Raw genomic sequence first — 14,352 nt, 5'->3', positions numbered from 1 at the left:
TCTCGATCCAACAGATTTAGAGAAACTTGAACCCCCTAATTGTGGGTAGACACTCCCAAATAGATTAAATCTGGCTTCTAGCAAGGTTTAAATCTTGATTCCATGTTAAATGATACACGATTCTATAAGTAATGGAACTCATTTCGTCAGGGTTTTGAATCATCTACATCGTATAAAACATTGGTTTCTTGTAAATAATAACCACAAAAGTAATGTTTTATTTTCTAGTGGATATCATGCTTTAAGGTCCCAAATTATAGCATTAGGCAGCATGTATACTAGGAAGGGGTATTATTATTTGTAAGGCATGTATTTTAAAAAGAATTTAATGAGATTGTGTTGCTTTTTTAGTTATCTTTATTATGTTTCTTTTATTTGCGTTAATATAAGCTGCTATAGTTTCTTGCTCATAGTTATGTGAATTTGCTTAAGTGAACTTGCACCACGTCTCGCCTTGCAACATTGCTTAGTACTGTACTACCGATTGCAATGCCTATAAACTGTTGAAATCATTTAATAACATATAAAGCAACACATATGGACTGACGCTTCTACACAGCAACATATCTATGTACCACATATGTCAGAAACTCGAATCAAGTGATGTCGAAAACTCGATTCTGCTATTGTAATTCTCGATGTCAAACCAGCATGGATCTCTTATCCATATACTTCAGAAACTTGATTCCAAATATGTTAGAAACATGATTCCATAGATGATGGAAACTCGATTCCAAATATGTTAGAATCACAATTCCATAAATGATGGAAACTCGATTCCGCATATGTCGGAATGCGATTCCGCATATGTCAGAAACTCGATTCCATAGTTGACGGACACTCGATTCCGCCTATTCATGAAACTTGACACTTGGAGTGTCGAACCCAAGCGGATGGGAATCTCGATTCCAAGGAGGCTGGAATTTCGATTCCATATGTGGATAAAACTTGGACCTATTCCGATCAATACTCGATTCTTGAAAGTCACTGTAGATGAACACCGTCATGGCCTTAGCTTTATCAAGTGTCCCCTTTGCCCTTGGCATTCTAACAGTGTGATGTCCATGGTATCCAAAAATATGAGGCCCCACAAAATTAATTGGCAACATACATATCGGTTGCAGCCATGTCTGTTCCTACCTGCATAACATGCCCTTCTCCAATCTCCACAATACCCTTATCAACCAAAGAAATGATGTTATGCATCATGAACATCAGCAGAAGCATCGATAGGACTCAAAGTTTTATCGTTAAAGGCAATTCACCATCAAATTTATCATGAATCTATCATGATTGAAACCCCATATTGGACCCATGCATCCATGTGGACCTTGAGGTATTCCTTTCTGAGTTCATGTGGACCTTGAGGTATTCCTTTCTGAGTTTACTTCCTTTTTAGCGGTGGATTGGGTGTTTGAGCATCCATGTTGGTCAATAACCTCTAACATTATATCGATGCCGGAAAGAATGATGCATTGAAGGCAATGCCCATCTGATACATTTACCAAGCACCATTGACATGCCTGGCCTCGGTTTCTTTTTTAGACATGGATTCAATCATAGTTTGCTTCTTCCCTTTCTCCTTATCATATGTCATTTTCCTTTTTGCTATCTAAATTCTCAATTAAATCTTCTATAGCTCTCCTTTTTTCTATCTAAATTCTCAATTACCTCCCTCCTGAAATCTTTTGTAGCTTTTCGTTTTGCTATCTAAATTCTCAATTACCTCCCTCCTGAAATCTTCTATGGCTTTCTTATATGAGGCAAAATCCCCTCTAATACTGGCGAGTTGTTTTTTAAGTATATTAATAACCTGATCGTATCTTGTTCACAATAATTGCACCATATTTTATTTTGATCATTTTCATCCAGGGGATAATGATATCTCTTACCCAGATCCCTACTCCCACAAGCACCCAGATAAGACTATTGAAAGATCACAACAAATATAGAGATTCAACCAAAGATGACTAACCTCTATTGCATGATCTTTGATTCCTGATGCTTTGAATTAATGTTGACCTTTAAATTGACAAAAATCTCCTCTTGTAACCTCCCTTGATATTTCACGATGAATCAAATCTGAAAAACCTGGACTTGCAATAATTTCTCAAAGTTCTTAAATTTCTTGTCTTAAAAAGGTTTCATTTTCCCCCCCTTACCAAAACTGAGTTTAGATCACCTAAGTGCCTGAGGCAGGTACTTTTTAAAACATCAGTAGGGATCAACATCATGTATAACTTAAGAGTGATATACTTATTTTACAGGTGAGTTCAGTGTATCATTGATATTATTCCTCTACATATTATTCCCCATGTGTTTATTACTTAGGGTTTATAAATATCACTACTGGTGTTTATCAATTTCCCTTGATTAGTGATGTTAACATTTGTCTACTTTGTTATTAAGGAAAGAATATGCTTCATTTCCTTTTATTCTTTTTTCTTTCCGCCATTCAAACTACATGTACCATCGTATCAGGAATTTGGAAACTCAAGCTCCATCATTGTGATCCAGAGTTTCTTGTTTCATGTCATATGGATGGCATGGTTGAATAATCTACACTGAATGTTGAATGAAATTCAATTTATAGCATGTCTGCTACAGTACCAACATTTGACATAAATAATCATGAGCCACCTTATTTGGACGTCCTATAATATCTACCAATATGGAGCCTAATGTTCTTTCCAGCCCTAAATGAACAAAGCCAGATTGTGAGATATGACTGTATTAACTTTATGACTATATTAACTTGAGATGTTACTAGTAGCAATGGTGCTTCTATTCTATAATTTATATAGTGTTGAAAAATGTGCATTAAAACCTTTGCCAGATTTTATATTTTAATTAATTAAAGGTTCTTTTGGATGATACTATGTTAAACTACCAATTAGTAACTTTTTCAACCATGTTGAATTTGGGAAAGTCTTTGCTCTTGAATTTGGGAAGTGTTTCGTTTTCAATCCCAATCAATACTTCTTCATGCTCATGTTCTTCCATCTTCCTATTGTTATCATGGTGATACATGATTTGTTGCTGTCGGTTGGTGAAGATCTAACTGCTTTATAACTTTGCTATTTATAAAGTCTGACAACTATTTTACCTGGACACTAAAAAATAGGTGGAGTGTCTATATCAGAAACATGTTGAACACCGAACATCCTGTCGACAATGTAGATCCAGAAGACAGTTTAATTTTATGTACATATTTTTGGAAATGGCTATGGTCTAACATCCCGGTATTAAACATGTTGATTATTTTAACTCAATGAAACACTAGATGTAAGTTGAAATTTTTCTTTTCTTCTTCCCTTTTTTTGTAAAAAAACTATGGTTGCATGAATATAAAAATGAAATTGGGATCAGATTAGAGCCTTTTCCTTGTTGGCATTATTAGTATTTTCCATTTTGTTCGTTTAGGATAAGATTGGAGCCCACATTTCTGAAGATTTTGACAGACAAATTAAAATCATTCCCCACTAATGATGAACTTGATATGTAATTGATTTTCTTGAGTGCTAGATAGCTTAGAATTTTCTTATTGTGGCTGAAATTTTCACCTCCCTTGGTGAATTTCCTCGATTTAATCTCAATCCTAGTGTTGGGAGAAGTCAACTTGGTTCCTCTCCTCAGCATATTGGTCTATGTAATCTTGGATCTGATAGTACTCCTGGATCGCTTCCTAATCAGGCAGTCATCCACATCTATTCAAGTGTCTAGCAAGTGTGGCCACACTGTGTTGCCATGTTATCATTATTTTAACCCATGTAACACAACATCAAAGGACAAGTTCCTCAAAATATCTATTGCATCTGCCAGGGATACACTTTGGTACTCCATAAGTGCTGCTGCAAAACATATTGCCAAAGATCAACGTGCATAATTCCCATGAAATTCCATATCATGCGTTTCTACAATTATTTCCAATTAGGCAGGCCCCGTTTGGACAGCCAAAGAAGTCTATTAATAAAAAAAAGTCTTTTTTTTTTTTTAACTTTTTCCACAGAATGTACTTGTGCATCTATTCTCATTTAATTAAGTACAGTCATTGGGTTTTTTTTTTTTTAGCTCCATGGATGTTTTGGTCGTTTTGGCAGCATGTAATTGACAAGTGGGGTTCCAAAAATCATCTGAACTGACCAACTGGTCAATGGAAAAACTGGCCCTAATACTGCAATTAAGTGCTCCCAAATGGGGACCAAGGAACTGCCTTATGCCTTCCTAATTTGGCAAATTTTACTATTCCTGATGTCTTATAGACGTCAAAGGTGACAAAGAAGTTACTGCCTTGATACCCAGTTCAGTGTGCACAATGACACGGAAAGTTGTTTCCTCTAAGTTGTGACCAGTTGCATCCCTCACTATTCTCTGTAGTTTCCAGGTTCATTTGGCATCATGGGCTTGCACATTTGTAATTTTCCTTAGAGTAAATTGTTTTGCCAGTCAATTTCATCTAATTAGTGTGAGAAAAATTCTTTTATCATATGGTTGTCATATGATTTTCGCTGTTAGTGATCCTAGCAATTTCAGTTTCTATACTTCCAACTTAATTCACGATGTTGATATTTGAGTTGCTTGTTCATTTTGTTCTTGTTTTTCATCAGATGATTGCACGTAATGGACTTTGACTTTGTTACCTCAAAATTTGATGTAGTTGATAAGTTTAAATATAGCGGGAAAAGAAATTAGTGAATGTAGTAATGTATTTTACATTTGATAGTATTATTGAGATATCTATCTAATGATTGTGATCTTATGGAATTTTTTCTAAGCCCACATAGCCAGTGTTGGCTATATTGTTCCGAAGGTTTTATAGACCGAAGCAGTTGAGACTTTGGAATGTTGTTTGTCTTCTAACAAGGTCTTATGCAGTTATAAAGAAAAGGAAAGGAACGGAGAAGTTCCGATCATCATTCTTCAAGTCATTTCTCAAAGTTTTGAACTTATCGGGCATCTGCACACTCTGATATTGTTACAATCTCTTGGGCATGTTTATCATGTTAATATATGTTGTATACAAGGCGCAAATATGTTCTACCTTCCCAAATATGTTCTACCTTTCAGGCAAATTATTATTTTTTATTATGGAAATTATCAAAAATATCCTTATATTTTCAAAAATTTAAAACATACCAAAAAAATTTAAAAACTACGTCCATACCCAACAAACATTTTTTAGCCCAAAATGCCCTTCAAGGCCCTAATAGGGTGTTGATGCCCTAGGACTCCCCATCGTAGCTTTCCTTGGGCAACACGGTTCTAGCACCACCAGGGCCCTAATAGAACTATGATTCATTATCACGGCCCTATTAAGGGCTGTGATGCCCAAGGCACCCGATGCTTTGGATGCACAAGGAAATCCGTGATGGCGAGTCCTTAGCTGTTAAGGGCATTTTGGGCTAAAAAATAGTTTGTTTGGTGTGGACATAGTTTGTTAAAAAAATTGGTTTTTTTTAAATTTTTTAAAATTATAAGGAGATTTTTTATAATTTCCCTTTTTACGATGCTATGGCAATGTTTTTCCTGGTCCATCAACTTGCATGACTGTTTAAAGAAGCTCGTAGGAAGGGTGGATTTTTCTAAGCAGGGAGTTTATATTACAGGTCTGCCTTAAGCCATGTTATGCCCATTCTTTACCACTCTTTCATTATATGCGACCTTTTTCCCTATCTTTGCTTGTAGCTCTTCTTATTTGTGTAGACACTTCCAAATTCTCTCCTTTTTCCTTGCTCAACATCAAATGTAAAACCCTAAGTGTGTCAGGGCTCTCATTGGCTAAGGTACTCAACCCTTGGCCGAGGTGAGTCACTTGGACGAGTCTAAGCGACTCACCCAAGTCCAAACTAAAAAAAATACATGAAATAATCTTGACAACAAGTTTAAAAGCGTTTATTGGTTAGATGGCGTGACCCAATCTAGGGATCAAACCATCTCATGTGTACTTTTTTTTCTAACTTGTATAAAACAATGAAGAAATAGAAAAAAAAAGAAGCTCCATATTCAAATTGAAGGCTATGCACTCAAAATTAGAGGGCGAAATTTGAGGGGAGCAGAACCTTCACCGTGAGGACCAGTAAACGCAATTGCTAGCTACTTCAATGTCTTTGGATCAATGAACATATTAGTGTTCATACACTACACATTCATGGGTGTACAGCATACTTGGGACAAACTCGAGGGCGAGGCCACGTCCTGTCACGCTGGTAGAACTCAATTTGCAGGTGTTGCTAAGTTAAGCTACTTACATGGCTGCTTCATATAAGCATCTTTGAAGCTTTAGATCATCGAGGTGGTAAAAATTACAGGCTCTGATTGCCTTGGTTAAACTATGATTCAAATGCTCTGGTTTCTCAGTATACCCGACCTCTCCGATTGAAACTGAATATAACTATTTCCTTGACTGATGGAGAAGTGGTAACAATGGGGGGAAATGGAGTTCCAGTGAAGAAAATAATAGTAAGAGTTTCATGAATAAAGCACATGGACCTTTGCATCCCTCTCAGGACCTCCAATGAATCTAATTTCTTTATTAACATTCATACTTCTGCATAGGCCAAATTGTTTAATTCTTTTAAAAGATGATTTTTTCAATCTGTTATTGAATCATGTGGCTGGGGTGATTTTTATCGACTGCAAAACTCATATGGTCAAGATCATTCGCGGCCATGCTTAACTCATATGATTAAAATCCACGACTCGTACTGTTGCATGATGCATTACTGATACACATCTTCATATGATCATATACATATCTTTAATAATCAATCATGTGAGCCTTCTCCATGGATGGTTCGACAAGTGGTCATGTATCACATAACCATTTATGATGTCATGATCCGAATGAGGATGTGGCATTTGTTGTTTAGCTTGGTGAGACAAATTTAATTAAGCTATGATGGGCATCATTATTGTTTCAAAGCCCACGCTCAAATCATGAACTGATTTGACACCACCTCCAATTTGAATATGATTTTAGTCAGTGGCCTCTCCCCTTCTCTGAAATAGTGGGTTTGGAACCTGGAATTGACAATTCTAGACTCGGAGCTACAAACCAATGGGCCTATTCTATTCAACACACACACATACACACTCTCTCACACACACACACACACCCCCTCAGCCCCCCCGAAACACCCCTCACCCCAAAAAATAAAAACAAAATCAAATCCATTTCAAGAGTTGTGTAGACCTTGATCTTCAATGAAAGCTTTTTGTATGTGGAACATTTAGTTTTGGGGTCCCATTCAACAGGTATCCCCCCCCCCCCCCCCCCCCCCCCAACCATCTCTCTCTCTCTCATGTGACCCACCACCATGGTCAAGTTCTATGAATACCCGGAACCTCTATAAAGGGTATTGTGTTGGTGGAACGTTAGGTTGCATGTGTCCCACCACCATGCTTGCTATTCATGTTCAGTAGTTCTATGAATACCTGGAACTTCTACAAAGAGTATTGTGTTTGTGGAACTTTCGGGTGATGTCACATTCAATCTACACCACCACTAAACAACATAGGACAATAGAAACAAAGAGATCACTAATTTCATTATGCTAGATTTCAATGAAAATGGTTCAAGAAAGTTTTTCGAGCTTTGTGACACCCAATCCGTCAAAGTTTACATCAGATGGTATCTGATTATCAGTAATTGTATTGGGACCGCGGTCTCATAATATCGATGGTCCAAATGATATCCACTGGAATATGTTGTATGTTACACTAAAGGGCATCCACCATCCATTTCATATGATGAACTGTCTATATCAACTAGATAGCTGTCGTGTGGACCCAACTAAGCATTATCTCCACTGAGATTTCTTCCTCAGATGGTATCTGCCTCTTGGAGTACCATAGACCATAGACTGTGGATTTTGGCACACTTTTCCTTTCAAGGTACGGTTTGTATAAGGTTGCAATATTATTTGTAGAAGGGAAAATTGTTTTAAGGTTGCAATATTATTTGTAGAAAGGAAAATTGTTTCATGCAGGTTGGACTGCATTTCTACATATGTGGTCCAGAAAGTGTAAAGCATCCATTTTAAAGATGGATGCAAGTAGGTGTTCCATCAAAAAACTATAGAAACTAACGGTCCAAATGTTTTCTTATTAGAATTATTATTTTTAGTTTTTAAAATTTATTTATTTATTCATATTCATGATCTCCATGTTAGAGATTACATGTCCTTAAAAATTAGGCCTTAAAAACCATCTCAAATATAGATTAGAGGCCCACATTTCTACATATGCGGGCTTGGCCGCATAAAAACCGGGTGCATCATCCATTTTATTTGAAAGGTGTAAGTTTGACATATCTTTTAAGACAATTTCAATGTTTAACAAGTCTTTTAAGATAGTGTCTAATTTGCTATAGACTTTTTCCTTTCATAAATGTTTCCTTGCATGCTATACAAGTTAAATGTATATCATTGGTTGGCTAGACAATAAATAAAGGTGTGGTTTCTGTAAGGTTGCGACTTTAAACAGTCCAATTACGGCGAATCTACAAATTTAATTATAACAGGTAATTTTCGTATAAAATTCTTAGGATTATTGGAAACTTTATTTTCATATCCAATTATAAAATTTTAAACTCAAAAAATGGTTAAAATCAAATAGATCTATAAACATATGAAAAATATTGAAAATGGACGGTCTAGATGATATGTTGCAAGATGTACTATTTCTAGAACCTAAAATCTTTTTTTATTCATATTCATTCATCTCGATATTGAGATGACCAATTAGAGGTGTTTCAACATTAAAACAACATTTTCTGATGGATTTTTAAGGTGCATCTTTACTTCTATATTTTAAGGTTGCAACCTTATATAAACTTTTTCCATAAATAAATTATAAATTTGAATTATTGTGGATCCTACCATCCTACTTTTATAGTCTTTACTTTAAGCGCCAAGCAACAAAAGTTAGATTCTATTTTTACAGGGGTTGAAGCCTAGATGATCTAAAGTCACTACTGGAATAATTGTAAAAAGTTTGTGGTTATTGCTCTCTCATGTCTCATCTGTCACCTTTTGAAAAAGGTTTATATAAGGTGTCAACCTTATACAAGTAAGGTGCATCCAAATAAATCCACTAAGAAGGTTTTTTTCCACTAAGAAGGTTTTTTTTATGCTGGAAAACCTTTAATCATCTTCTAGCACATTATCTGGATTGTCCATTTTCAAGATTTTCAAGTGTTCATAGATCCGTTTGATTGTCTTCATTTTTAGAACTTTAAATTTTATAATTGGGAGTAACAATAAATTTTCATATCATAACAAAACTTTGCAGCGCTGAAAATACATTTTCGGCATAATTTTGAGGTGCCTTATACAAACCTCACCCTTCACTTTTTGGCATCTTTGGTTTTTGTCAAACACTTGGTTTTACTTTCCAAAGTTTCTATTTGCGAACAATAAACAAGGATAACACTCAATTATCATAAAATATTAAGGCACATAACATCTAATATGACCTTTATTATAATGCCTACAAATGAAAAGAGTTATTTCACTCACTTGATACTGATAGCAGCCACATGCGAATATGCAGCCTATAGTTCCACAGTTGAAAATTGGCTCCGATATCATGAAATCACCAATATACCCTTGACAAAGCACCTTTCATCATATTTTCCATGGGCCTTCTTGGAAATAGTTGCATTATTGATGTATGCATGTTTGGAGGTTCTTTATCGATGCGTTTGCTATGTTGCTTTATGTAAAGGTTTCTAAATTCTACCGCATGATTTCTTCGCCATCGATCCCCATTTAGAAAAGGCAATTTACAAACCATCGTAGAATGATAGAAGGAAAAAGTTAATAATAGCTGGGCAGCTATAATGAATAGTATTATAGGTGAAATTCCAACCGTCAGAATTTCATCATGTGGTTTAAAATATATATCATTATATGAATTTTAATAATTTTTTCTAGAAATCAAATCATAATGAAATTTTGGACATGTGTACTAAAAAATAGGGTATACAATTAAAAAATATATAAAAATTATTTTCAAAAATATAAAATAACCGAAATACCCCAAAAAAATGACAGGGCTAATTTGGTCATTTTAAATTATTTAATTTTTTTATGTTTTTATATGGTGTGAAATATTGTTGGATATATACACCCAAAATTTCATCTTAATTAGATTTATAAAAAAAAATTAAAATTAAAATATTGATATGTGTTTGGAACCACTTGATGAAGATCTGATGATTGGGATTCCACCTATATTACTATTGTAAGGTTTACTCATAATAGAAAGCAATTGTATATTTTGAGACCATTTACCTTTGGTACAAGACTCGTACCTGACCTGACTAGGTTTCACTTGGAATGGGGCCAAATCGAAATGACTTGGACCTAGACCCAATCTAGACTGGTCTGTGGAAATTAAAAAAGAAAAAAATTATTTTACATCGGGTCAGGTTGGGTCAACCTGGACCCAGACCCAACCCATGAGGATCCGTGCTGGACCCAAATCGTTTCGGGTCCAAGTCACAAGTCCCGATTTAGGTTGACCCAACCTGGTTGCCACCCATCGATACAAGGAGGTCAAAGTTATTGATAACCATCTAATGTAAATTTTGATGGCTTGGGTGTGTCACAAAATCGAAAAACTTCATCGTATTAAAAATAATTGGTCTCATTGTATACTTTTCTTTTACAAATAAATACTTGTAAATGATAGTGACTAGTCAAGGCAGCGGCCTTGACAAGATATAAGCAATAAATGTAAAGTGCACTATGCTCCCTCGGAAGTATAGTTTACTTCTACTCCCTTTATCAGGTGACCTACTTGGGAGGATTTTCTCAATCTAAAATTTGGGAACTGCTTGAAAATTACTAGATGATTATTCTAATTTTTTTTTTGAAATTTGAGTTTTCTAATGCTTAGAACTCACTATCTAAAATTTGGATGGTCTCTATTCAATCTCAATACATACTTTTTTTTTCGTGTTACAATTAGGAATTTTTCTTTTCTATTGAGGTTACTCTATGGGTTGAAGAGGTTACATCCCTAAAATTCTGGGTCCTAAAATTAATTCTAGGTAGGGTTAATGGACATTGTACTCCGGCGAGAGTAGACTAATTTTTTCTCATTAATGTAGTGGAACCGGTGGCTTAAAAAACGGATCGGTGACCCGGATCGGGAACATAAAAAACCTATCCGGATTGGTGAATCGACGATCCGGATCGAGAATTAGTTCAATCGGTCGGATTAAGCCTTAAAAAAAATCCGAAAAAATTATTAAAATTCATTATAAATATTTTTTTTTAGGAATCCAATAAGAAATGGGGGTACTCTGCATAAATATGCGAATATTGATATGTTCTTGTCCTACATGAACTACTGTTTACCATTGAATTTACATCACACAAAAGGACAAACATAGAATTATCATGGATTAAGTATATCATCATACATGGACTACAATAAAGATACAATTCGTAACATACTACTTAAAAATAAAATGACAAACGACATCGTTCTTCATCTTGGTCACGGTGGTGCCATTGATTGAATTCGCATGACAATTCATTGACTCATTCTAAAAATGAATCATCCAAATCAGTGGGCACCTGACTATACCCAAATCCTTGAGTGTTAGTGTTTTGTTGTGGTCCTAATCCAAAATCCTCGAAGCATGTCCAACCTTCATGCTCACCTACACTGTCGTGCTCGTCCCTACCCTCTTGCTGTTGGGACTCCATATGTGAATAATTTGGCTGGAACTGGGTGGCCTCAGAATCATTCTCTCTCATATTTTCCCTTAGACCCCCTTCCCACTCTCCCTCATTAGATGTAATATCACTGACATTTCCAATGAATTGTGGATATGTTGGCGGGTTGCTTCCTCTTTCATACTGCCCATCACTTTCTTCAAGATCTTCCTCACCTTGTGTAACACTAGCTCCTCTTCCTCTATTACCCATTGTTCTGCTGTGCCTATGACAAATATTGTATCAACGTCTATCGACCCGTAGTCTTCAAGCTTCCTTCTTATTTGTCGCTCTCAGAGGTTTAAGTTGTAATGAACGTAGACTAGTTTATGAAGTCTCTTTGAAGCGAGTAGATTCCGCCTATAGTGTGCAACCATTGGAACGTACTCCAGTTTCGCTCACACCCAATAGCAGAACATGTCTAGGAGAGCACATTGATTATTATCCTCTTTAGGTGAGGTACATCATTACCATATATCTCCCACCATTCAGCTGAATTAAATGCAAAAAGCATTGTAAGAGCAAAAATAATTCATAAGAGTAAATATATGAATGAACAAAATACTAGTTAGGGGATAACCTGGATCTATCTTAGTTCGAGAATTCCTGGTAAGTCTAGTTTCGAAGGATCCTATAGCATCCTTATACATGGCAAGCTAAAACAAAATATTTCGTTTTAGTGTATTATTCCTCACAAATATAACAACTCATGGAAGTTCTTACCCAAATATTAAATATTACCTCTTATATTGCTGCTACCTGGTTTCGATGGCTTCTCTCCAACCTAGCAATAATGTATCTTCCATAATCTTATGGGGATGTTCAGGTGTCAAATAGAAAATTTTTGGGTTAAAGTAGTAACCTAGAAAATACATAAATAGAGAAAGGTCATTTAAATTTTCGTAAAAAAATAATTTAGAATTAAACATCCTACGATATAAATATATATGTACCTGCATAATGAATTGAACGTCCAAATTTGGTGTTCCATCTTCTTTTTATAATCTCGATCACTTTACTAGCAAAACTACACTTCTCCTCAATATCTGATTTGGCCATCTAAATGATGCTCATGGTAGCTTTCTTATCAGTATCCATCATTCTTAATACTGTGATCAAAGGGGCAGTGGCCTCTACGACACTAGAACATCGAGACCAGAACCTCCTATTTGAAGCTATGCCTTCCACTTTTAGTCCTGTAATGGACATCGAGAGGTAGTCATTTAACCACTCTTCACTGGTAAACAATCTCTTTAGTGCACCTTCAGATTCCCGAATGGAATCCACAGCCAAGTAATCTGTCGCAAAGCGGGTTATGACAGGCCTGATTATCTCTTTTTTCTTAGACTGTTCTCTGAACAAAAATAAAATTTTAGAGTGGTTACATATAAAGCTTGACACCAACCTCGCTTCCTGTAGAGTCTCCTTCACAATTTTGATCTCACCGATCTCCTCTAACATAAGATCGATGTTGTGTGCAGCACACGGGGTTCATACTAGATGCTTCCTCTTATCCATCAACTTGCTGCCTGTAGAAACACATGCACGTGCATTGTCTGTAATAAACTGCACTACATGTTTATCTCCCACCTCCTCCACTATTTAATCATATAGTCGTACCAAGAAGTTTGAATCTTTCTTTATCCCTGATAGGTCTTTGCTAGACAAAAAAACTGTACCTTTTGAAAATTAGGCCAAGAAGTTAAAAAACTCATTTTTGCTAACTTTATTCAACCAACCATCACTCATGAGCGTAATGTCTATTCTTGGTCAACTCTGTTTATATTCTTCAATCCACTTTCTAACTTCCTCCACCTCTTCATCCAAGATTGGCCCACTGAGCTCATATACCGTCGAGGGCTTTACCCCGGGCCCGGCTCTCTAGATTGTGTTAACCAAAAGTGGAAAATATGGGCTATTGGCTGCATCAAAGGGGATCCCTTTATCGTATAACCATTTACCAACATATCTGCCCAACATGTTCCTCGTACCTTTCACCATGCCTTTGAGGGTCATCTGTTGTGACTTAGGCTTTGAGAGAAATGCGTCTAGACGACCATGACTTGCAATACTGACACTCTTAGATAAGCTAAAAATAAATTTTTCAACGTCCGATTCCTCTTGATACATATTGTTACCAACCCCTCTATGCATATTTGAGTTGGGCCCTCCATACATACTCGAGCTGGGCCTGCTATGCATGCTCAAGCTGGGTCTGCCATGCATATCTGAGCTAGGGCCACCATGCATGCCCATGTCATAACCACCCGGCATTCTAAACTCGTTTTCCCTCTGGTATGTTTTCTGTAAACTCATTCTTGTGGCCATCTCCAAGTCATTATTATATTGTTCTTCTGGATCATTCTCGTTTGATAGCGTATATAAACCAGTTATCTCCTCATCCATCATCTGCTTTGCAATTTTTTTACCTTTGGTAGCTTTGAGAATGCCGCCATCTATTTTTTTACACTACTAGGGATACTATTACATGCAAAAACATCTCTTTTAACCCCTGCTAAGTGTTGCTTGAACTTATGTACCCCACTACTTATTACTTTTTGGCAGTAATTACAAATAATTGTCTTTTTTGTTGGGATCAAGTCTGGCCCCATGTTGCCATGCA

General features: G+C 36.1%; 1 protein-coding gene across 1 annotated transcript in view; it reads left to right on the top strand.

Moving 5' to 3' along the window:
- LOC18446103 (beta-1,2-N-acetylglucosaminyltransferase II) overlaps positions 1 to 5,089 on the top strand; it is a 41,928-nt gene extending 36,839 nt beyond the window's left edge. Inside the window, exon 4 of the transcript XR_016042836.1 lies at positions 4,876 to 5,089. The gene's annotated coding sequence lies outside the window, so the exon portion shown is untranslated. The remainder of the gene's footprint in view (positions 1 to 4,875) is intronic.
- Positions 5,090 to 14,352: the final 9,263 nt, after the last annotated feature.

This window comes from Amborella trichopoda, chromosome 10 (assembly GCF_054954075.1).
Source record: "Amborella trichopoda isolate Santa Cruz 75 chromosome 10, AtrichopodaSantaCruz75HAP2 v2.0, whole genome shotgun sequence".
Classification (NCBI taxonomy): domain Eukaryota; kingdom Viridiplantae; phylum Streptophyta; class Magnoliopsida; order Amborellales; family Amborellaceae; genus Amborella; species Amborella trichopoda.
Note: the sequence above shows the minus strand (reverse complement) of the source record. Positions and strands in the feature narration are given on the sequence as shown.